The sequence below is a fragment of the Triturus cristatus genome, chromosome 2_1 (genome assembly GCF_964204655.1).
Source record: "Triturus cristatus chromosome 2_1, aTriCri1.1, whole genome shotgun sequence".
Classification (NCBI taxonomy): Eukaryota; Metazoa; Chordata; class Amphibia; order Caudata; family Salamandridae; genus Triturus; species Triturus cristatus.
In genome coordinates, this window is record NC_140581.1 from 1,073,839,099 (window position 1) to 1,073,862,198 (window position 23,100).

The window sequence follows — 23,100 nt, forward strand, 5'->3', positions numbered from 1 at the left end:
AAAGAGTTCTGGAGCGGGGGAGACAGAAGGTGGAAGGGTGTGTCTTCTCTGCAGCCGGGGCGGGGAGGGGTGTGCGGGGAGGGGTGCTGGCAAAACGCAGCGGCAAATTTTGGCAAAAGTTAAACGCTTGTGTCACGAGGCCGCTATGCAGTGTCTGCAACTGACTTAGACATGCGTAAGACACCATATTCGATATGGTATCGATATTACTGTTTACGGGCAAAGAGCCACAGATTCTTTCTCTGTGGGGGGCTGTGGGTCCGGGGCCCCCCTGTCATGGCCCTGCAGCCGTCTGTGCCAGTCCCTCACGTTGTGTGTCACAATGCCCTCCTCCTCCTAAATGTTATCGTTCTGAGACGAATTCGGAAGGGTAGGAGCAGCCGCAGGTACTGGCCATCTAACGCCTTTTCTGGACGTTTTATTAAAACACCTTCCTGAGCTCCGCCCTGCCCGGACCCCCTCTTCCGGGGCCCCCTACCTACGCTCCCTGCACAGGGCCACCATGAGCCTAGAGCCGCCCCTGGGTGTAAGATTCTATGCTTTAAATATTAAGGCATTTTAAACCTTCATTTACACCTCACCAAGTCCTAAGAGCAGATAAATGTAACCTTGTGCCAATTAATGCATGTAAATTTCACTTTTGTCGTGATCTACTAAATAAAAAGAATCCACCTCATTCGGTGGTCTTGTGTGAAATATTAAGTGTCCTAGGTGTTTCGGTAACATGTGGACAAGGCCAGACTGGGAACAGCGACCAGCCCTGGGCCTCGGGTGGGGGAGGGCGCTAGTAAAATGCACTACTCCCGCTTTTGTTACAGGGGGCAGATGTTGCAGCAAAACCGTCCTCCAGTGACAAAACAGCCCCAATGCCCAGAAAACCGGCCCGACACCTCCGGCTCACTGGGTAAATGCCCAGTGCCCGCTATGGCCAGTCTAGTCCTGCATGTGGAACTACGCTTACTTCGAGGATTTGAAGTAATGTTTCCTGTAAGTGTTTATCAGTCTGTCACATAGCCAGAAAATTATTTTGGCCTACTGCTTTCTTCAAAGCCCCTTCAGTTTGGCGATATCTGAGGGCATATGTTTAGAAGTAATTTTAAAACATATGTACTTTGACTTGCCCATTCCAAAATCCATGTTCTTTACTTTTTCAGCCATTCAGTCGAAGATTCCCTGGTGTGTTTTGGACAACTGTCCTGTTGCTTGGTTTAATCTCAGCTAGGCTTTAGGTCCTGGACAGATGGCCTGACATTTTCTTCTAGAAATGTCTGATGCAGAAAGGAATTTAGGATCGACACAATGATATGAGAGGCGTCCGCTCCTACAGCTGAGAAAGCAGGCCGAAATCATCACCCATCCATCCTTTGTCCATGACAGTTAGTATGAAATACCTATGGCGATATGCAGAGTCTGGGTTTCGACACACATGTTGTGTACATTACAGCCAAACAACTCCAGCTTGATCTCCTTTATCTAGAGTACATTTTTCCAGAAGTCTTGTGGTTTGTTCTGATTCTGTTTGAAACCTAAACCAACTAGGACTGGTTTAGAGAAAAGGAGTTTCCTCCTCTTGACTCCTCCGTTAAAGCTGTACATGTTCAGTCTTTTCCTAATGGCAAAATTGTGACACTAACTTTTACATTTCTGACAGAGGCCTATAGATACCTGGATCCAGCTTTGAGGTTCTTTGAGATCACAAGAAGCATTATTCAGCCTGATCATTGTATGAATTTGCTGAGGCGCCAACACCTATCTATACAGACTGCCATCTTGATTTTTCTAATTTCCTAAATGATCTTTCTCGCTATGGAATGGTTAAATTCATCCTGTTTGGAAATGGCCTATAACCCTTCCCAAACTAATGAGCAGTAACAATTATTTATCTGCCCACTTCACAGATAGGACCTTATTATGACTTTGGCGGTCTTGGACCAGGGCCGCCACGCTGCTGCCTCACTCTAATACCCCCAAGCCATTAAAGACCGCCTGCCAGAGGGCTCTCACACGACTGCCATGCAGAGAACTTTCACAAGACTGCCCTGCTGCCTGAGGCCTGCTAGGTATTTCAGAGGACTGCCCTGCTGCTCCAAGAGGACTGCCTGGCTCCCTGACGCCTGCCCTGCACCCTTAAAGGGCTGCCCAGCTCCTTGAGACCTGCTTTAACCCAGGGCCACCAGAGTGACTCCAAGGACTAGTTGGCTGTTCAGAGCTATAGGGAAACAAAAAGCTCCACCGACTTGCAAAGTGCACATGAACCTAGCAGTGGCATAACAAAACTTGAGTTGAACCCCCTGAAAAGTATGTGGCGGAGGCCCCCCCCATGCTCCGGACCCAGTCTGGACCTCTCAGGCCAGAGGCCCATCAAATGTGCACAGTGCAGGCAGGGGCCCCCTGGAGCTTGGGCTCCCTGGAGCTCAGGGGTCCCCGCACTGTGGGAGCCATTGTTACGCCCCTAGAATGCAGCCTAGAGTGAGTCCTGGCCCTCCAAGTGGTGCCCCCCGTCCTGGACCCTCGGAAGTTGGCTCTAAAGATAACCCACCATCCAAAAGCAAAACTTGGAACTTAAAAAATGTTATGCTAAAAAGTGCTCTGAGAACCGAGAGGAGACCAGGACCTACCTGTCCAAGGTGCATCGGGGTCAGCCTGACTTAGCACGAACTACTGCAAATTTTTCTCTGCAGCAGCAAATCCTGTTCTGTGGCTCGTCTCTGGAAGGGTATCGGCCTCCTGGAACCTTCATCGGATACAGCCTGCAGTTTCGTCCTCGACTGCCAAAAAAAGAGACTAAAGGCCTGATTTAGAACAAGGTGGACGGGTTACTCTGTCACAACTGTGACAGATATCCTATCCGCCAAAATATCAATTCCATAGGATGTAATGGGATTTATATTTTGGCAGACGGGATATCCATCATAGTTGTGACGGAGTAATCCGCCGAGCTCTAAATCAGGCCCTATGTCGGAACGTAGAAATCTTCACCACGACTTCATGCAGAGGCTTCCCGAAGACAACGCCTCCTCCTCGGTCACCGGTGCCTGCCTTGTCCCTCTGATCTTTACCTTCTCAGACATTTTCCTCTGAAATTTCTTGTAAGTCCGAAGTTAAGCCGAAACCGGGCTAAATCCACTTCTTGTATCCGAATTGCGCTTCATCACAGTCGGTCACAATTTTTGACTTTGCCCCGGTTTCATGTGACTAGATGTTCACATTTGGCGCTTTGATCTTATAGGCACTTGATTGAGCCAAAAACTTTTAAAGTTCATAACTTCGGTTCTACTGACTAGATTTTTGTCATTTTGGAGTCAAACAATTCATTACATTACACTCATAGTTTTGCTAAATTAGTGAGGGATTTTCCTAGTCTTGAGTTTTCACTTAATTACTCTTTAAGAGCTGCATAAATACTTTACACTTTGGCTCTAAGTTAAGCCTGACTGCTTTTGTGCCAAGCTACCAGAGGTTTACTCACTGGTTAATTTTGTGACCATTGTGGTACACCTCGACAAGGATTATGGCTGTTGCTTGAGATGGGCTCACATCTCCCTCAAACAACTAACCCAATTTCTCACAGTGTGTGTGTCTGTCTGCCTGCGTGTTGGGCACACCAGTTTTGTGGGGCGTATGTATGAATGTGAGGGTGATGCTGCCACAGTCCACTCCTGGTATAATTTTGGCAATGGCATAATATGGTGAACATTCATGGAATACTGTGAGCATCTCTGGGTGATGGCACTACACCTGAAACAATGATAGAAGTGTGGGTATGCACTTACATTAGTAAACAAAATAGAAAATAGGTGTTCGAAAGGAGCGGGCATTTTGACGTTGGCAAAGGTAACATGTTAGCAGCAGGTCAGCATGGTATAAAAAATATCGAACAGATAAAATACATCATTACAGCTAATCTACAAAGTGAGACACGTGTCCTTCACAGTTCATTCCTCACTGAAAACCAACGAAGGACGCAACAGAATTTGAATGGCAAACAAAGTATACATTAAAATGCCTAGATCTCGCTTTTAAAAGTGGAGCGGTAACTTCAAAAGGTGTGACACGTCACAATAGATAGCCTACAGATGGGGAAAAATTCCCGACCTGGCTTAATTTGTTAAACGTATTTCTCGTAAAGCTGCGGCCGCGATTCCTTATTTCCCAGGCAGTAAATTCCTTTCGTCCACCGCCAGACGCTCCTTGCCTCTTTATCTCACTCACTCACTCTTGCAGGTTATATAATTAGCCGCGGTCCCTTCTCTTTATCCATTTATGCGTTTTCTTCTGTCTTGCTCTGACTCAAATTCTTACGTGGAAAAATATGTTCCGGGCCCAAAAAATGAACGCCGGGGGGGGTCCCACTTTCTACTACCGGTTTAGGCACTGAACTGTTACTGGACGCTTCCTTTCCGTGACGTAACACAAGTAGTACGAAAGAGGCGGGGCGGAGAATCAAGAGGGGTAGAGGAGCAGTGCCCTATGACAGTTCGCAGGGGATGGCTTTTACTCACCGTCAGAACACTGAGCAGCAGCGACATCGGACACCCTCGTGGAAACAGCCGCTGCCGGATCTCCGTCAGGAGGGGGGAGAGCAGACTGGCGGCAGGAGCGAGGAGGAAAGACGCCCCACGAGTGGAGGGCACCAGTATGAGGGCACAAGCAAAGCACGCATCACTAGTTAATCCATGCCCGAAGCGGACGTCGTTGATGCTATAACGGTGGCGTTGAGCTATAATTGAGCGCTGTCTCCTGCCTGTGGATTGGGGGGCGGGGAGAAGGCGGGCCGAGCCCAAGGAGGCGGGCTTCGGGGATGATGGCATGGAGCTCTGCCACCCACACAGTCGCACCGACTGGTAGGGTCTGTTAGGGTGAATGAAAGCAGATGAGGGGCGCACTCTTATTTTATAAAGTCCATACCAATTCGCTCTGAGCAAACACAAACCAGGAACGTCTTATAATAACAAGTAACACAGCTGGTGGGTCCACTCCCCGCCCCAATCGTCATTTGAAAAGCCCGCTCCTTATTTTTGACTTCATAAAAACGTTTCACGTGTTTGAAGATGCGGTCCTCTAAATCCTGCATGCAGCAACACTGCCGAAATATAGGGCTAGCCAGCCAGAAAGAATATTTTGGAAAAGGCATACTCATGTTTGCAGTTTACGTTTGGTAATGTCAAACTTTCGACATACATTTTTAGTGCAAGCAATGTCAAACCTTTGAAAATATTATTTAGTTTGAAAAAGGTAAATTGGGTGCTGCATCCCACACCAGGAGATGAGTGTACGGAAAAAAATACCTTACCAATGTAAGTAACATGCAAATAATGGAGTTGCATGCTTGTGCTGGGAATGTATTGAACTAAGCAAATGATACAACAGGGGTCAGTGTGCCAGATGACCACTTGGCCAAATACTTTTAATGTAGATAGTGCTGTGACGATTCCCCCCTTTGATCTAGCGTGCAGAGCTGCGGTTTCTGTTCTCTTTCCGCTCTTTTGTTCTCTCCTGAAGCATGCGCGCATTTGTTTACATTGCTTCTGTACCTTGGCAACTCAGATACAGGAGGCAATATGCCTCTAGAGCATGGAAAAGGTAAAAAGACAAACATCGATTTGCTGCCTTCCTGATAATCTGTGACCGAAAAAGTGGCAGCCTTTGTACTTTTTTTTAGCAGTGATGTGATATTGTAATGCCACCTTTATAGATGCGCCTTGATTTAGTGGACCGACGTATATAGAAAGTCTATGGTCGGATGTTTCAGGCAAACACATGCGTCCATTCGGAAAGTGTATATCGTACTGACTTGTGGGGAGAGGAGAAGAGCAGTGACGTATTCGTTTACAGAAGCACTACCTTGGAATGTGCTGGATTCTAGCTAAAGAGATTAGAGTGTCAGTCAAACTCGAGGCAGGGAGGGAGGGAGAACGTGGGCGCAGGGAAAGATTACGTTAGGAGCCCCCCTGGCTATTTGGGCGAGTGGTGGGAGCCCAGGGTATGCAAGGTTGAGATTGACTGACTTTAGGGGGCGGGAATAGGGAACATTTCGTAACAAGGTAGGGTTGGAGAGTCCTATTCTATAGGATGGAGGTAGAAGCGTGCCCTTGTGGTAGGTTTCCTAGTTTGTTTCACCCACCCAATGGTTTGAGGGAAGAAGGGGGATAGCTAGTTTTTAGGTCTCGCCTGACCCAGCGCATGCGCTGTCTGGCGAGACTTTTTGTGAGGGCTCAAAAAATGCTACCATGGCCAGCCTAGAGCTACAGTGCATGGGCGCGCACTTAGGAGCAGAGGCTGGCAAACCTCGTCATGCTCATTAAACGCCCCCGATCACTTTCACTTTCGCCCGCGATCACTTTCGCGGCGCCCCTTTGATGTTCTCGTTCAAAGAACATCAAAGAACATGTTGTGTTAATGCTTTGCTGCGCCCGTTTGACTTACAATGTGCTTTCTCTTTCCACAGACTCGATGTTTGTGTTAATTTATTTTGAGATGCTTTTAGTATTACTGTTTTGTGACTTAAAGAACATTAAGGAAATGTTACTGTGAAACTGGACAACGTTCACAGTGTTTATTTCTGATCTCAGCGGCTGCTTCATGTCCGTTGCACCATTCAGGGAGTCCTTTCGTTGGCGCTTTCATGAGGACATGATGAGGAAGCTGGACACTTTTGGCACATTCTCTTTAAAAGCACAGCATGTTGGCGACTGGTTAATCGATTAGACCTATGTAGCGTGTGAGAAGGTGGCCTGATATATGCTGTCCGCTAGTTCTAGTGGGCACCCTGCATCAGTCCAAACAACCCCTTATGGTGAATGGTTAAAGAGAACCTTATATGAAAGCTATCCTAGTGGTAGCTATGGAAAGCAGCCTTCAGGCAAAGTCTTGTAGGAATGTAAAGCAGCTTGTTTTACCAGTCTATAATCTCCTGAATGATCAAATGAAAGGACAACCACACCAGGTATATATTTAAAATATATGTATTTAAGTTAACACACACCCCTCTAGTCTCTTTATGAGACTGGAGTTCGAAGTACTTTAGCTACAAGTGATCAAGCATCAGTAAAAGCACAAATACACGTTTGGGCCCTAGGGGCGTACCAAACCATATACCAAAAAAGTGGTATCAGAACCACGACTGGAATATGGACTAGGCCTATTGCCTCTAGAATCGCTGGGACCCCAAGAAACCACCCAAGGTAGTGACACAGGGGACCCACGGGAACTGTATGCAGTGTGGAAACACAACCGCGTGTTCCTATTATCTTCTATGGGAAATGTCGCGGTTGGAAATTTAAAGATTAGGGACATTTCTAATCGAGTCTGGACCAAACCCTTTTGGACTTAAGAAATTCTAGGGCTAGCACCCACGAGAGCACCGGAGTACTCGAGTTACCTCACCCAGGGAAGATGGGTGCATAGGTGTCTTTTGGTGTCGGGTCGCGTCGTCGATTTCTATGGAAGCCTGCAAAGAACTGCTGCTGCCGGGAAGAGGAGAAGTGTCCGAAGAGATCCAAGCATGGATCTAGGATGTAACGAACCTGAAAGCAGAGGGGACAGAGTCTGGGTCACTTGCCAGTGACCTAGGGCAGGATGGACCAATGCCCACAGATGTCTGGTGCTTCAGGTGAGTTGATGGGTGTCTTGACAGTACAGCCACGAGGTCCAGGAGACGTTGACGAAGTCCACGAGCCGGATTCGAGCTGTCCCACGAAGTCTGTTGAGTGCTGCAGTGTCGGCGACCAGAAAGGACCCAACAAGCCTTGGCAACGGCAAGTCACTGGAAATCAGAGAAAGGACTGCGGTGCAGACCAGCAAGGTCTGGGGGACTCACCCAGTGAGGGTAAGTCAGGGCACGTCTGGAGCAACCAGGTAAGCCCAATCAGAAAAGGAGTCTCCTTCGTGGGGACCTGCTAGTCAACGGGCTAGTGATCGCGAAGGAGCCTCGAGCGATCGCACTTGAAGCTGGCCCATGGGTCACTCGCGTAGTGGGGGCCAACAATCTTCGGTGCAGGAGGTGCTCAAGGCTGGGGCTACTCGGAGCCCAAAGCACAACTTTGAGGAGGACCAGGAAGATAGTGTTGCTGCAAAAGTTCACGGTGTCCAGGAGTCATGGTTCCACGTCACCCACGATAGCCACGCGCCTCAGCTTTGCTGTGGACTCAGGGTAGCCTCGGGGAAGTCTGGAAATCCACCTATGGGGATGCAGAGACTTCGGCGTCCGGCGGGAGCTTCAGAATTGCAGACCGGTCAGTTGCTTCTTTGGTGCCTGCCAAGCAGGGGAGTCACTCCTTGACCCCAAGGGAGATTTCTTCAGTCTTCTAGTCAGGATAGAACGTCGAAGGTCCAGGATGTACGTTGCAGAGTTTCGTCCAGGGTAATTCCTATACTTATAGTGAGTTTAGGGTATGGACTAACTCTAAGGCCCCACCTATGGGTGGGCCAGGAAAGAGGGGTGGTTACACCCATTTCCTTTGTCCAGTTTCGCACCAGAGCAGGGGCAGGTAGCCCCTGCAACCGGTTTGAACTGGAGTATGCACAGGGACACCAAGTGTGCCCCCAGTGCAGGACTTCAAAGCACCAGAGAGTGCTCCCGCCCAGCCCCAATACACATCAGCCTGTCTGGGGAGGTGGGGACACGTCCCCTCTACAGGAAACCTACTGTCCAGGCCTCCCCTGCCGGAATTTCGGTCAGCAGCAGGAGGCCAGACCCGTGTCTGTGGCAGAGGCATCCAATTTGTGATGCCAGGGCTCAGGAAAGTCCTACCGGGTTAGACCAGTGTGAACATGTCTTTCCCTCTAGAAGGGTGGAATGCTACCCCCGCCACCAGGACTGGCGGGGTGGGGGGGGGGTAGTATTCCAAAGCGTTTGACACCAAACACAACATGTTTTGATGCAGCCATCCCAAAGTTAGCTTTTACCGCGAGGTTATAATGCACTTAAGAGTATATGGTATGGCTATATCACAGAGCAGCCATAAGGAAGTATTTCCGAAAGCTGCAGAGGGGCTCAGATCATGCTTGGGCACCCTCTCACATAAAACCAAGCACTCTGCCTTCAGGATTGTCAAGGCCTGCCATAGGAGTGGCTTATAGGTTTATAGGTGTCTGTATAGGGTAGTGATATAGGTAGCCTATACCACAGTAAGGGGTGCAAGCACTCCCTTACCCAGGCTGCAGTAGCAGACCTGTGGTGTCATTTTGGAGTGCTTCCCAGGGGTGGCATAATACATGCTGCAGCACCTGGTAGGCCTCTGAGGTACCTATGCCCTAGGTACATAGTATACCATATACTAGGGGCTTATAAGGCACTCCAGAATCCAATTAGATATGTACCTAATGTACATGGAAACCATTTTAGAGAGAAAGCAGCTAGGTTGTGGTCCTGATTAGCAGGGCCACTGCCAGACTAAGGTCGGAAAACAGTGAAACACCAGCAAAAAGTGGGGGTACCCATGTGAAACAGATCCTACTCTCCGACAAAGCGCTTTGGATCTCAAAGCGCTATGGTGGGTGCAGCAGTTACAGCTCATGAAATATGGGGTGAAACTCACAAGGAGGGGGCAGGTTTGAGTGCACATTGGCTGCAATCAAACTCTTAAGATGATGGGCTGTGTGTATCCATTATCAGCACTCAGTCTTCGCTAAGTGATCTTGTTTGTTTTGTTGTTGTGTTAATGCTTTTCTGCGCCCGTTTGACTTACAACGTGCTTTCTCTTTCCACAAACTCGATGTTTGTGTTCCTTTATTTTGAGATGCTTTTAGTATTACTGTCACACACACAACCACACACACAACCACACGCACAACCACACACACAACCCCCCACACACAACCACACACACAACCACACATACAACCACACACACACAACCACATACACACACAACCACACACAACCACACACACAACCAACAACCACACACAACCACACATTCACAACCACACATTCACAACCACACACACAACCAAACACACGCAACCACACACACAACCACACACACAACCACACACACAACCACACACACAGCCAAACACACACAACCACACACACAACCTCTCACACACACAACCACACACACAACCACACACACACAACCACACATACAACCACACACACACACAACCACACACACACAACCACACACACAACCACACACACACAACCACACACACAACCACCCAGACACACACACAGAACCACACACACACACAACCACACACACAACCACTCACACACACAACCACACACACATAACCACACACACACAACCACACACAACCACATCCACACACACAACCACACACACAACCACACACACACAACCACATACACACACAACCACACACACAAGCACACCAAGCATTGGCATAGCCAATAGGTCTCGCCTTTGGGACCTTATAAGTGTTTAGCCACGCAACAGTTGATGTGGTTGCACCAAGGATATTGTGCTGCATAACTAAATACTTAGAAGGTCCCAAAAGCGAGACCTATTGGCTATGCCAATGCTTGTTCTTCTAGCCTCTGGTTACAGTTGCTGGCATGGAGGCGGGAAATAGTTAGGCAGTCAAGATAAGGTTTAGTTAAACGGTGTTAAGCTTGGAGCATGTGGCTGGATAGTACTTTTGCTTAAAGTAGAGTTGTTTAGGATTGGGTGGGAAATTCTGGACAGCTGTACATGAATGTATCCCCGTCGAGAAAAGAGTCACCTTCAAACTCCTCACCCACGCCTACAAATCCCTACACAACATCGGACCCAAATACCTCACCGTAAGAATATCATTCCACATACCCAAGAGGAACCTCTGCTCTGCTGACCTCGCCCTGGCAGAGGTCCCCCGCATCCGCAGACACAGGACTGGAGGGAGAGCTTTCTCCTACATCGCAGCCAAGACATGGAACTAGCTCCCTGTGAACATCAGACGCTCCCCGTCCCTGCACACGTTCAGGAAGGAACTCAAGACCTGGCTCTTCGACTGATCCCGGAGCCGCCTCCCCCCAGCGCCTTGAGACCCTCACGGGTGAGTAACGCGCTATATAAACCCTTTATTGATTGATTGTATAATGAAGTTAAACTAGTTTAGCTTGTATGTAATTGTAATGTGCACATGCTTCAATAAAGCTGCCTTTTTCACACTAGAAGAGGTGTCTTTCTTAGATTCACACCATCTTGCCTGACTAGAATGTAGTGTGTCGTGTGACACACATCACACGTAACATACACCCCTGCATTCTGATGCTGGGCGCAGCGTCGGCGGAATGAATAAATGGAGCTTTGGCAGGCATTTGGTGGCTAGTTAATCACAAGGCCGAACCAACCTTGCTCAGTCGTGTACCTACCACACTGGCAATGAAGAAGCTCCCTTCTCTCTCCTGCGCTGAGCGACCTCAACTGACTGACTGCCATACACCCAGAACAACACTGACTATACAGCAGTATTCCTGCGTCCCTGTATATTGCCTGCCGACCAGTAGTGCACAAGTATACCATTCCAGGAGGCCTGCTTGCTGAGGCAGCTAAGATGGACAGAAAGAGTGACAGGCCCACACACCTAGCACACTGACTTGAAGTGCAGCTCCACCCTTCTCACACCCCAGCATGTCTAAGCAGATAATGGCGATCTCCTGGTAGCCTCAAGAGCATGGTGTCAGTCGTCTGCCACCAAGGGGGTGCATAAAAATAAATGATCAGCGGGACAGAGTAGATAACATAAGCTATTCCTGCACTGTCTCACAGCCACCAGATCAGCTACCCAGTGCCTCAGTGAGGAAAGGGAACAGGATCTCCTAAGGATATGAGAACAAACCTAACTGCCACCAGAGCAAGTAAGAAAGGCCCCACAATGAGAGCAGCAGATGGTCTGCCCCTGAGTCACTGCATCCTTTGGAACCCCTTCCATCAGTACCGTTGAGGTGGACACTCCTCACAAAAAAAAGATGATGGAGGTTGCCAACCAAAATGGCACCAATGATCCAGCAGTGGCACCAGCTGCCACTGTATCCCAACATGCACCAGGGTATGCACAGGCATACCAGCCTGTGCACCAGGTTGGCGGCACCTTCATTCATCTTTCCCCCTGTTAGCAAACTCAGCGACCCTGTGACTGCAGTGCCTCGGTGGTTCGTATAGGTTGCCCACCTTACAACTACTTCAGAGTGACCAAAAAGAAACATCAGTGAAGTGAAGCACTCTCTCCCTCTCCACTATGCGGGAGAAGAGATTTTTAAACTCTTGAGCAACCTCCCAAACACCTTTGGCAAGCAATACTACGAAAGGTCCATCAGTGACCTCAACTCACACTTTGATCTGCAAATGAGTCACAACTTTGAGGGGTTCAAACTGCGCCAAACCTGCTAACACAACAACGAGTTCATCATCAAAAGGTGGCACGTCCTGCAAAAACTGGGATGTCACCCAACGAGATACTGACCCCTCCAAAGTCTCATAAACTCTCAAATGGCAGAGCTGAGGAGATGTACCTAGCTCAATGTTGAAATCAAATAGCACAAGGTCATCATAACAGATGCAGCAGAAACCTCTTTTGAATAAACCTCCAGACAGGCCAGGGAGGGAAAAAAATAATGAATGACTGTAAGTACTGTGTTCTTCTAATTCACCCCGACTGAATGCTCTGCAAAAACAAAACTCTGCTCGTAATAGACCCAACCACTTAGTAAAGGTGAGTAGAGGAGAACAGCTATGACACATCCTCAACGTTGAAGTGTAAAATCACTCGTGGAGTAAGAGAGAGTAAACACCCTCGGTTGGGACCATCTGCAAGCAACCCCCCCCCCCTATCATTGAGGAATACAACAAGGTATTCCTGAAATCTTTTACAACCATAAGAGAAAGAAATACCACCCAACATGCCAAGTCAAGATTCAGGGTTTCCTACTGAAGTCCTAGTAGAGACCAGAGTATTGGTGAATGTGAAGAGCAAAGATCACTTTACATGCTATCACCACACCAAATTTGACACCCACATGAGCGAGAATTTTCGCATGTGGATGCACCGGACCTTTGGCTTTTACTGGGACTTTCATGACCAAAATATCATGTGAAGAAAACAACCGTGCACCAAAAGTATTCTAGGCCATCAAGGGTGGAGGGACGTTACTTAGAGGCTCCACTACAGAGGATCTGAACTTAATCCATTTTGCATTTGCTATCCAGTTACGAGTGGTGAATGAATTCTTATAAGACTTCTCACATGTTTTCCAAGTTGTTGGGTACATCAAGGCAAGCCTTGTAGCACTACACATTAATAGTCTTTGCCACCATAGAGTCCCCTGTAATCTGTGGCTTGCCGTGGAAGAATAGCTTCATAGACTAGAAATCCTCTGCATCATTGAAAAAGTCTTGGATCCTGCGCCGTAGGTGTCTTCCATGGTCATTGCCATCAAGCCCAAGAAGGCGGTGGCAATTATCCTCTTGAGATTACCGAACAAAGTAATGAAGAGTGAACACCGCATCCCTCTGGTCATCAACAACCTCATTCCCGAATTCAACACATCCAAAAGGTCTCTAAACCTGATCTGAATTCCAGGTACCACCAACTAGAATTTCTATTAGAATGTAGGTAAATCACTGCTTTTTACACACACGTCAACCTGCAGAAATACAGGAGGCTAAACTTCAGCATCTTTTCGGCCACTGAAGTTTTTCAAAATGCTGATAAGGAAATTGTCACACGGCTCGAGAGCTTTCTAAATGCCACAATATTTTGATCCATGCACGCTCCATCAGTGAATGTCACAAGCTATGCTACAGAGGCTGTTGGATATGAGACTCATACTCCACAGAAGAAAATGTGAGTCCCTCTAGCAAGAAGTACACTTCTATGGATATATCTTCTCCAGGAAGGGCATCAAGGTTGACCCCCTCAGAAGTAGCTGACATCCAGGAAGCAGACCCGCCTCAGGTACAAGCTGAAGTTTGTAGCTTCCTTGGGCTAGCCACATGCTGTAGCCAGATTCATCCTAAATCTGGCCACACTGTCCATGCCCTTAAGAGATCTCACAAAGTTGACAGCTACATGAACACAGGTCAAGAAGCACATAAGGCATTGGAAAACTTCAAAGGCTTGCCACCCACAAACGGTGGCGTTAACGGATATTGAGGAAAAACAACTACTTATCTATAGGTAATATGATCTGTACTAAAATCGAGTTTTTGATGTATTAATAATAAATCTTGTTTACATGTTGTACATACTCCTTTCTCTTATCATTTAGAAGCGCCCTATATCGAGACCATAAAGTTGATGATAAGGTGCCCTAAGAGGATTATGTAACTGAGAAAACTTAATCTGTTGCAAAATTAAGGTATGAAAAGTAGCCACTTCCAACAACAAGAATTGAATGTAGGCGCATCGATACTGAGTAAAGGACGCATCTAATATTGATTGAAATATAATAATAGTCGGATATTTATTGTTCCGTTTTTTTAAATTATGTGACGATACGCTTGAATTTTGTTAATAACAAGTAGTAAAAATAAAACTGGGGCCAACATTGAAGTAGTTGTAAATATATTAGGTTCTAATATACACAGCACATGTTAGGTTTCTTAATTCATGTTTTATATGTATTTTTATGCTTTTTATGTGTAGATTTTATGAAAATTCTTGGTCCTGAAGAAGGTGAAACCATTGAATTGAACACCGAAACGCTGCGTCGACTGTTGTTGTTTTTATTCTTAAACATTAGATTGTAACCTTTAATGGGAGGAAAATTACACATAGCACTTTATTGACTATATAAAATGTTTTTAATAAAAAAAATAAAATAATTTTTTTTAACTGTATTGAATAGTACGTCTTTTGAAACCGCATGTTGTACTGTGTTAATGTGATAAGTTTTTATTGTGGTAACCCCAGATGAGATAGTGTTCCTTCTAAAAAATACGACCAACTAATTGGTAGGCCAAGTAGGAGCCTTGTCTTGCACATACGCTTTTCTTCTTGGGAACGTTTGTTTCTTTGTGTTAACTTACTTACCTCGTCCCTATAAACTTTAAGGGGTACCTCCCTTTCTTATTTGGATCTTGCCACCCACGGTACCACAATGGGGTACTTCCACCTCTCAAAATACTCAGAACTGGGGGGGTGGCCGATCCGGCGGCCAAGATGGCAGCCTGACTCAGAAGCTCCGTAGCCATCGCCAACAAATTTCCGCCTACCTGCGAATTCATGGCGCAGATTCTGCTTTCGGGCTGCTGTGGAGGCATCTGAGGAGCTGGTGACTGGCCGACCCGAGAACTGTTCCCGATGTCACCCGCTGTGCCGAGATCTGGCCCGCTGCGCTCCTGGGCCTGACGAGGCCCTCGGAGGCCCGAGTCCACAGCGGTCTCGGGCGAGCCTGAGGGCGGGGCCCGGTGAGCGTATGCGGGGCTGATGAGCAACGGTTGCCACGACATGTGAAGACGACTGCAGAGCGGCCCAATTGTCCTGTAGCCGACACTGTAGCCCCCGCCTCAACGGCTGATGAGATAAGACGGAACCCAATGCCGGCTGGAGCGGGGGCAAGAGCTGCACTGCGACACGGCAGGACTCGCGTACTCTGATTTGCAGGAGTCTCAGGCATGTACTGCCCGGTTCTGGAGTTAAGTGGAACGCCCGCACAGCTGCTTGCACATTAGTATCTGGCTACAGAGACACTACACTATACTCTGCCCTGAGCCGAGCCAATTAGAGGGCGCTGCCGCCATAATGGCCGAACTCCGAGCTGGGTTTCAGTCTATAGATTCCCGCTTGGCCACTCTCACAGTCGACTAGACGACTTACATGGCCGACTGGAGGCGCAAGATACCCGGATGTGAAACGCGGAACAGCGAATTTCAGATCTTGAAGATGCACAACCCTCTGCTCAGAGAAGAGTGGATAGGGCGGAGGGCCTAATCAAACAACTCGCTACTAAGGCCGAAGATTTAGAGGCGCGTTCGCTCAGAAACAACATTTGCGTTGCTGGTATTGCCGAGACTACGAACACTGGCCCTATGGCCAGATTAATCGAATCCGTCCTTGTGGAGTTGTTCGGTAGGGAGGCTTTCTTTGCTACATTTGCTGTTGAACGGGCACATATGACATTGGGGCTTCCCCCCGGCACCAGGAGCATCCCCGAGGATAATCATTGCCAAAATCCTCAACTTTAACGACCGGGACGTGGCACTCTGTTTGTCCAGAGAATGTGGCTCGCTCACCTATCAGTGTTCAAACATCTCTCTCTTTCCAGACTTCCCGCCCTTAGTGCAAGACACGCACCGCAAATACATGGACATTAAGCGATCTCTTCAGAAGGCAAATGTCAAATACGCCATGCTGTACCCAGCCAGACTTGGTATTCAGATCAGCAGTAAAGCCCACATTTTTGACACCCCTGATGAAGCGGCCACATTTTGGGAAAAACAGCGGCCCATGTTTCAGCAGCAGAGAAGACATGGCGAGTCTGGTCCTGACTCTTGATGGCCCACGGATATCTACTATGGCATCAGATGCTTGTGACATGTCTTGCAATGGCGAGACGTTGGCACAATCATTGAATCCTGTACGGAAGTGTCGGCGGTTGGTTCGCGAACTCCAGGAGCTGAAACGTTCCTCTATTGATTCATCCGGTGGCAAAGACTTATATCCGAGATGCTGGCGAAGGATGGGGGGGCACATTCCCGGCATTGACTATCCTACAATGTGATGGCTCCACTGGAGCGTTGCCATCCCCCTCAAGATGATCTCCTGCTCTTTCCTTCCCCTTCTCCGCCTTTTCCCTAGTTTGCTGTTCCTTGATTGGGATTCACCGGGTGCCTTGTTTCTGTGTATCCAATGGGGTGGCGGGAGGGGTTGGAATGGGATTTTCTTGTATTATGGTTATTGTTTTGCTATCTATTGGTTTGGAGCACATTTTCTTTGCATAGTATGTCGCTATTCCATATCCTCAGCTTGTAATGATGGGACCATTAGTGGTTGAATGATTCCTGATGATGAAAGCAACACCGGCCTGCGACTTCGGTGCATGTCTTGGAATGTGATAGGGCTATCTCATCCTAAAAAGAGTAGACACGTTTTAGCATACCTGGCTAGACACGCTATTCAGATCGCCTTCCACCAGGAGACACATTACGCACCACTCCCTACACATGGATTTGCGGCGTCATGGGGTGGGAACCGCTTCTTCTCCTGCTATAGTACATATTTGCATGGAGTGTGTATATTGGTGCACCGCTCCCTTCCTTTTCAGGCCATGGAAGTTGTGACAGACCCTGAAGGCAGATATGTCATTGTGCAGGGATTATTGGGGGGTGAGTCTGTGCTTTTTATTAATATATATGGCCCAATATTGATACCTCTGAATTTTCTCCTAAAATTACTGCACATATTGACCGATTAAGCGTTGATACTATACTGATGGGTGGAGACTTTAACCTCACGCTCGACCCCACTACTGACACTACTGGCCCAGGGCACACTACAGAGCCACAAGCCATGAAGGGCCTTCTCAATCTATTACAAGCAAAACTGCTGAAGAATCCCTGGTGCGTTAACCACCCCGGAGTCCGTAACTACTCATTTTACTCTGCCCCACACGGTACACGGTCCCGAATAGATCATTAGTATCTTACACCGCAACTACTTTTGGAGGCACGAAAGATTGAATATTTGCCCGGCACTATATCTGACCATGCCCCTGTCTTACTCGTGGTGAATTTCCCTATGATCCCCTAGCAGAGACCACTATGGAGATTCCCCGAAGCCGCCTTGCTTGATTTGGTGATTTGCAGTGAAATAGGAGACTCTATCAGGGAGTATTTTGAATTAAACGACCAAACGGTCGATTCACAACTGGTACTCTGGGATGCTTTTAAAACATTTATCCTTGGGGTCTGTATCTCGAAACATGCTGGTGTGCTTTGCTCTATACAGGGGGGAGTTAGAGAAAATAGAACAGAAACTAAAGGACATAGACACAGCCATGCAAAGTGCCTCTTCACCGGAACTGCTCCGTGATCGCTCCACAACAATGACTGAATTCACTGATGCAGCTGTCCGACAAGTTAAATATCTCAGCAAATATGCAATGGCCCGGGTGTACGGGGAAGGCGAGAGGCTCGGGGGTACGCTCGCCCGCCTCCGACCACAATAGCAATCGACATTTGTGACACATATGGATACCGACATAGGTGACTCATTGACCAGAGGTGCAGACATCTCTGCGACCTTTCTTGATTACTACATCCAGTTGTACAGGACGTGTGATCCTCCTGCGGGGCATGCCCTTATGACTAATATTTGCAGGACATAGCTATGGTGTGGCTCGAGGAGGGGCAGTGCGAGTTTTTGGCTTCCCCGATAGATGTAAAGGGAAATCAAACAAGCGATAAAAGATCTGGCCAGCAGCTGTGCCCCTGGCTCTGACGGCCTTTCCGGGGACTTTTATAAAGCCTACCAACATGAATTGGCTCCGCATCTCCTGGAGGTGTACAATGAGGCCTCAGAGAGTGGATCCCTTTCTCCAACTGTGCGTGAGGCCATAGTTACACTATTGCTTAAGCCAGGCAAGTCACCACGTAAATGTCAGTCCTATAGGCCACTGTCATTACTCAACCACGACTATAAAATTCTTGCCAAACTATTAGCCACTCGTTGTTGCTATTAGTAGACACCACACTATGCCCTTTCAAGCCGGATTTGTTCCCGGCAGATCCACAACACTCAACTTGCGAGCGGTTTTCTCAGTAATGAACAAATGGTACTCTACCAGCAGCAGTTGTTTTACTTGATGCCAAAAAGACCTTTGATTCCTTAGAATGGCCCTTTCTATATGCTGTAATACAGAAATTAGGCATACCTATTGGCTTTCTATACCTAGTTCGCCTGTTGTACTCGAACCCGGTGGCTCAGCTGAAAGTACATGGGGTAATAACAACTCAGTTCCCCTTATCATGTGGCACCTGACAGGGGTGCCCTCTCTCGCCCCTATTATTCATTATAGCTATGGACCCACTTGCCCTTCACATAGAAGAACGACATCTTCATCGTGGGCTACAGTTACATACGGGCCCACTTGCCGCTTTATTCTATGTGGATGATGTATTGTTGTTTGTACGTAAACTTGTCGAGAACCTGACCCCTTTCTTGAGAGAGGTGGTCCGATTCGGGGTGTACTCAGGCTTAGTTATTAACTGGACCAAGTCGGAAATCTTTCCGCTGACCCCATCTACTACCCCGGTGGACATTGAGTCCCCCCTAAGGTGGTGTACTGATCCCCCTAAATACATTGGTATCTACTTGCATTGCAGCGCCCCCGAGGTCATTTGTCTGAACTATGGTCCTGCGATAGACAAAACTTGGGACACAGATTTACAAATGGATGAAACTTCCCCTCTCCATGGCTGGCAGGATTGCTATACTAAAGATGGTGGTACTGCCACGATTTTTATACCTCTTTTTAAACATTCCTATTGCCTTGACTGTGACATTTTTCGATACACTTCGGTTGCTGCTGATTCGCCTGATCTAGGCAGGCAAGCAACCGCGTATAAGCTGGACCACACTGATTATGCCATACAAACGGGGGTTTTTGGGGTCCCTGATTTTTACTTGCACTACCTGGTTGCTCAAGTTCACTTTACGTATTATTGGTATCACCCAGATGCCCGACTTCAATACCTCAAACCCAAAAGATCTCAGATACACCCCAGCCCGCTTTTGATGATTTTACCCCGGGGCCTACCGCGTTGTCCTACAGAAATCCAAACATTACCCACGACGTGCTGAGCATGGACCAAATTACGACGGTACTTACAACACAATTCCCTACACTGTCCACATATACTATTAGCGGATAATCCGTTGATACCCCCTACCACAGAGACTCTTACTAAAAATACGCTAGTCACTCATAAACTTCAAAAGGTAGGAGACTTGTTTAAAGACTCCAGACCATGTACGACTGTTGAACTCTCTTCCCAGGGAGCCGCTATATATATGGATAGGTTCCTCCTCCATAGAATCCGAGGGTCTCTATTGGAAGCCATACCGGATGCATCAACAGAACCGGACGATTTTCTCCCGCTCTCACTTGTTATAAGCTCATCAGATGGTACTCATCTAGTTTCACGTATATACCACTTATCACAATCCCTCTGCCCCACAGTGGGCACTAAAGCACGAACATCCTGGAAGCGGAATCTTGGCACACCAATAACTGACAGCGTATGGCACTATTGCTGTGTGCAAACACGATACATCTCAAATAATCATGGGCATAAATTATTACATTTTAAATACCTCCATAGAGTGTATGTAACTCCGAAGTTATTATCCAAAACGAACCCCTCCGTATCAAGTGCATGTGCTACCTTGCATGAAATTATGCGCCTGTAAGTGCGTATTGGGAAGACATTTTTTGTCATTTGTCTATCATGGTGGAACACATTATAAAACCCACACCACTGATGGCATTATTGGGGTATGTTAAGCCACTTAAGAAAAGTATTAGAAGGTTCTATGCGATAGCCATACTCCTAGCAAAACGCCAAGTCTCTTTGCATTGGGGCAGAGCACAAACGCCAACGGTACAGGCCTGGCTCTGTGACCTTATTTACTTGACACCATGAGTGATGTTTATGCCACATTATTACCCATCACTTCATGCCCTTGTGATATCTGTGAACCGCTGAAGAACTATTTACAAACCTACCCCATTGATAATGGCTGAAATAGGCATACATAAACAGCGGTGTGACACACCTGGCCAATATGTTGGGCATAGGCGCAGACTGGGAGCCTTGAAAACAAACAACCACTAAAATTGAAACAGACTCTACGGGATTGTAGACAATGTCATGATTAATGTAATGGACATGCTGTACTGTGATTTTCTTGAATGTTTGCTTGAGAATTTGTCCTTTGTAACCTGTTTTGTTTTTGGGGTATGGGAGTGTTCTGTATTGTCATCATGGCACATTATGGCCAGCACATGCGGTCCTTTGGCATTCACTCCTTGATTGTTTGTTATATTTGAAAAATGCAATAAAACAACTGGTCGGTGATGCCAGTCCCATTGGTCTATGAGCCTTCCTGATGCAATACACCGAAAAGGACAATTAGAAACCAATTTCTTTAACAAGATGAGCATGCACAAATGCGAAAAAGGGCTACTCACTGATCAGAAAGGATGCTCTTGCTATAGGGTGGGGCTGTACCCATTTCCATCTCTAATTCAATGGACACCATATCCGAGTGACAACATTCCACAAGCCTTTGCTGCTGCTATTCTCAGGTACCTTCCCTCAGCCACCACCAAGAATTGAGAAATTGGTCCTTCATTTATATAAGAACAGGTTAACAGTCAGCTACCAGCCAGAATGCAGCACTCCAGCGGACTATCTGTCTCGCCACCTGCGACTAACTACTCCCTGTTACCCTAACATTGAGAAGAGCTCCAACAGCTATGCAGAATGGATAGCAAGCATCTCTTGTCCTCCAAAATATCAACAAAAGAAACATTGAATACCAATAAGTTTTAAATGCCCCATAGACCAATAGGAAGGAGCTCAGCACGACAAGAGGCGGCCTTCTCCTTCAGGGTCATTGGGCTAGTCATTTTCCAGTCACTCTGGCTTCGAGTGACCCTCCTATCTCAGTAAGGGCAGGCAAGGAGGCAGCCAAAATGAAACCCAGCTGTGTGACAAAGTATGGTTCACAGGGATGGATGCCATTGTTGACTCAGTGGTAGACAAATGGCAATGGTATCATGCAACCAGAATGGCTAACGGGCCAGCCCCTGTATTCACAGACCAGAGGGAAGGCCCGTGGCAGGATGTTAGTGCCAATTTTGGCTTCCTCCCCGATGCAAGACACATGCTTGTTATTTAAGACATTTATTCCAAATTCCCAGTCGTCAAAATACTTGGAGACACAAATTTTGAACAGGTGCGCCCAAAGGCGGAGAAGGCGTTTAGCATCTGTGATATACCCAAGACACTTAAAGCAGACAATGGGCCATCATTGCAAGGAGCCTATCTCAAACTCTGACTAGAGTAATTAGAGACGGTTCACAAGAAAATCATCTCCAGATGGCGCCAGGCCAACAGGTCCGTGGAGCGACATATGAGGACCCTCAACAAAGTAATTTGTATCTGAGAGGGACAGCACAGATGATTAGAAGAAAGAAAAAGCAGAAGGAGTAAGAAGGGTAAAAGGAAAGAAATAAGGAAGAAAAGGTGAACAGTAGGATAGAAAGGTGAAAGGATGGATGGGGGAAGACAAAAAGCACGGATGGATGAGTAAAAGTATAGAGAGGTCAACGGGTTAACAGGTGAAGAATGAGAAAACGGGGAAGGGTGAAAGGATAGATACATGGATGGATGAGGGAAGGGGTGGATGTATATTGCAAAGCATGGTTGTGTAGATGGATGATCAAAGGGTGAAGGTAAATATTCTAACGTGGGTTAGCTTGCGTGATTCGAGTGCTCAGCGTGATTAGAGGTATTGTTCATTTGGGCGAAAAGTTCCACTTGCAATTCGTAAGGCACAACTAGGATGTCACCGCCAAGAAGTGCACCGTGATCACAATCAAAAGAGGAAATGAAACAGTCACTCAAAGCTCTGTCTTCTTTAAAAGATGGCAGAATGACTTAACAACTGGGGAAGCTACCCCATATACCATCCCAGACTGCAGAGAGAACTGTGGGATGCAACCAACATAAACCAAACGGCAGAGAGACCCCCCAAAGTGGATCTTCAAGTGTGGTCAGAAGATCATGTCCAGTACCCCAAAATACATTGATGAATGTAGAACACCTACGCCAGACGAGCATTCACACAAAGCGACAGGCCTCTCACTACCATTGAGACCCAACCTACCACTGTGAACAATGCCTTAGGGACTATGTTAGCTAACCATAAGATTATGCTACCTAGAAGACTCTAGTTTACTATGTTTTTGTTTTTCAGAAACTTTGTCCTAGGATGTTAGTTAAAGTTATGAAGGAATATAGAGTGTCATCCCTTCATCCAGATGCTGGGCGCCACATTAGGGGAGATAAGTAAATGGAACCATGATACACTCAAGCATCAGTTAGCTAGTTGACCATTAGTCTGCATCTTCTTTGCGCA

General features: G+C 47.2%; 1 protein-coding gene and 1 pseudogene across 1 annotated transcript in view; one reads left to right on the top strand and one right to left on the bottom strand.

The window, feature by feature from the left end:
• LOC146866371 (sodium/hydrogen exchanger 9B2-like) overlaps nt 1-4,742 on the bottom strand; it is a 293,445-nt gene extending 288,703 nt beyond the window's left edge. Inside the window, exon 1 of the mRNA XM_085636169.1 lies at nt 4,503-4,742. The gene's annotated coding sequence lies outside the window, so the exon portion shown is untranslated. The remainder of the gene's footprint in view (nt 1-4,502) is intronic.
• The window catches only part of LOC146866372 (caveolae-associated protein 2-like), a 45,400-nt pseudogene that overhangs the window by 4,910 nt on the left and 17,390 nt on the right, over nt 1-23,100 (top strand).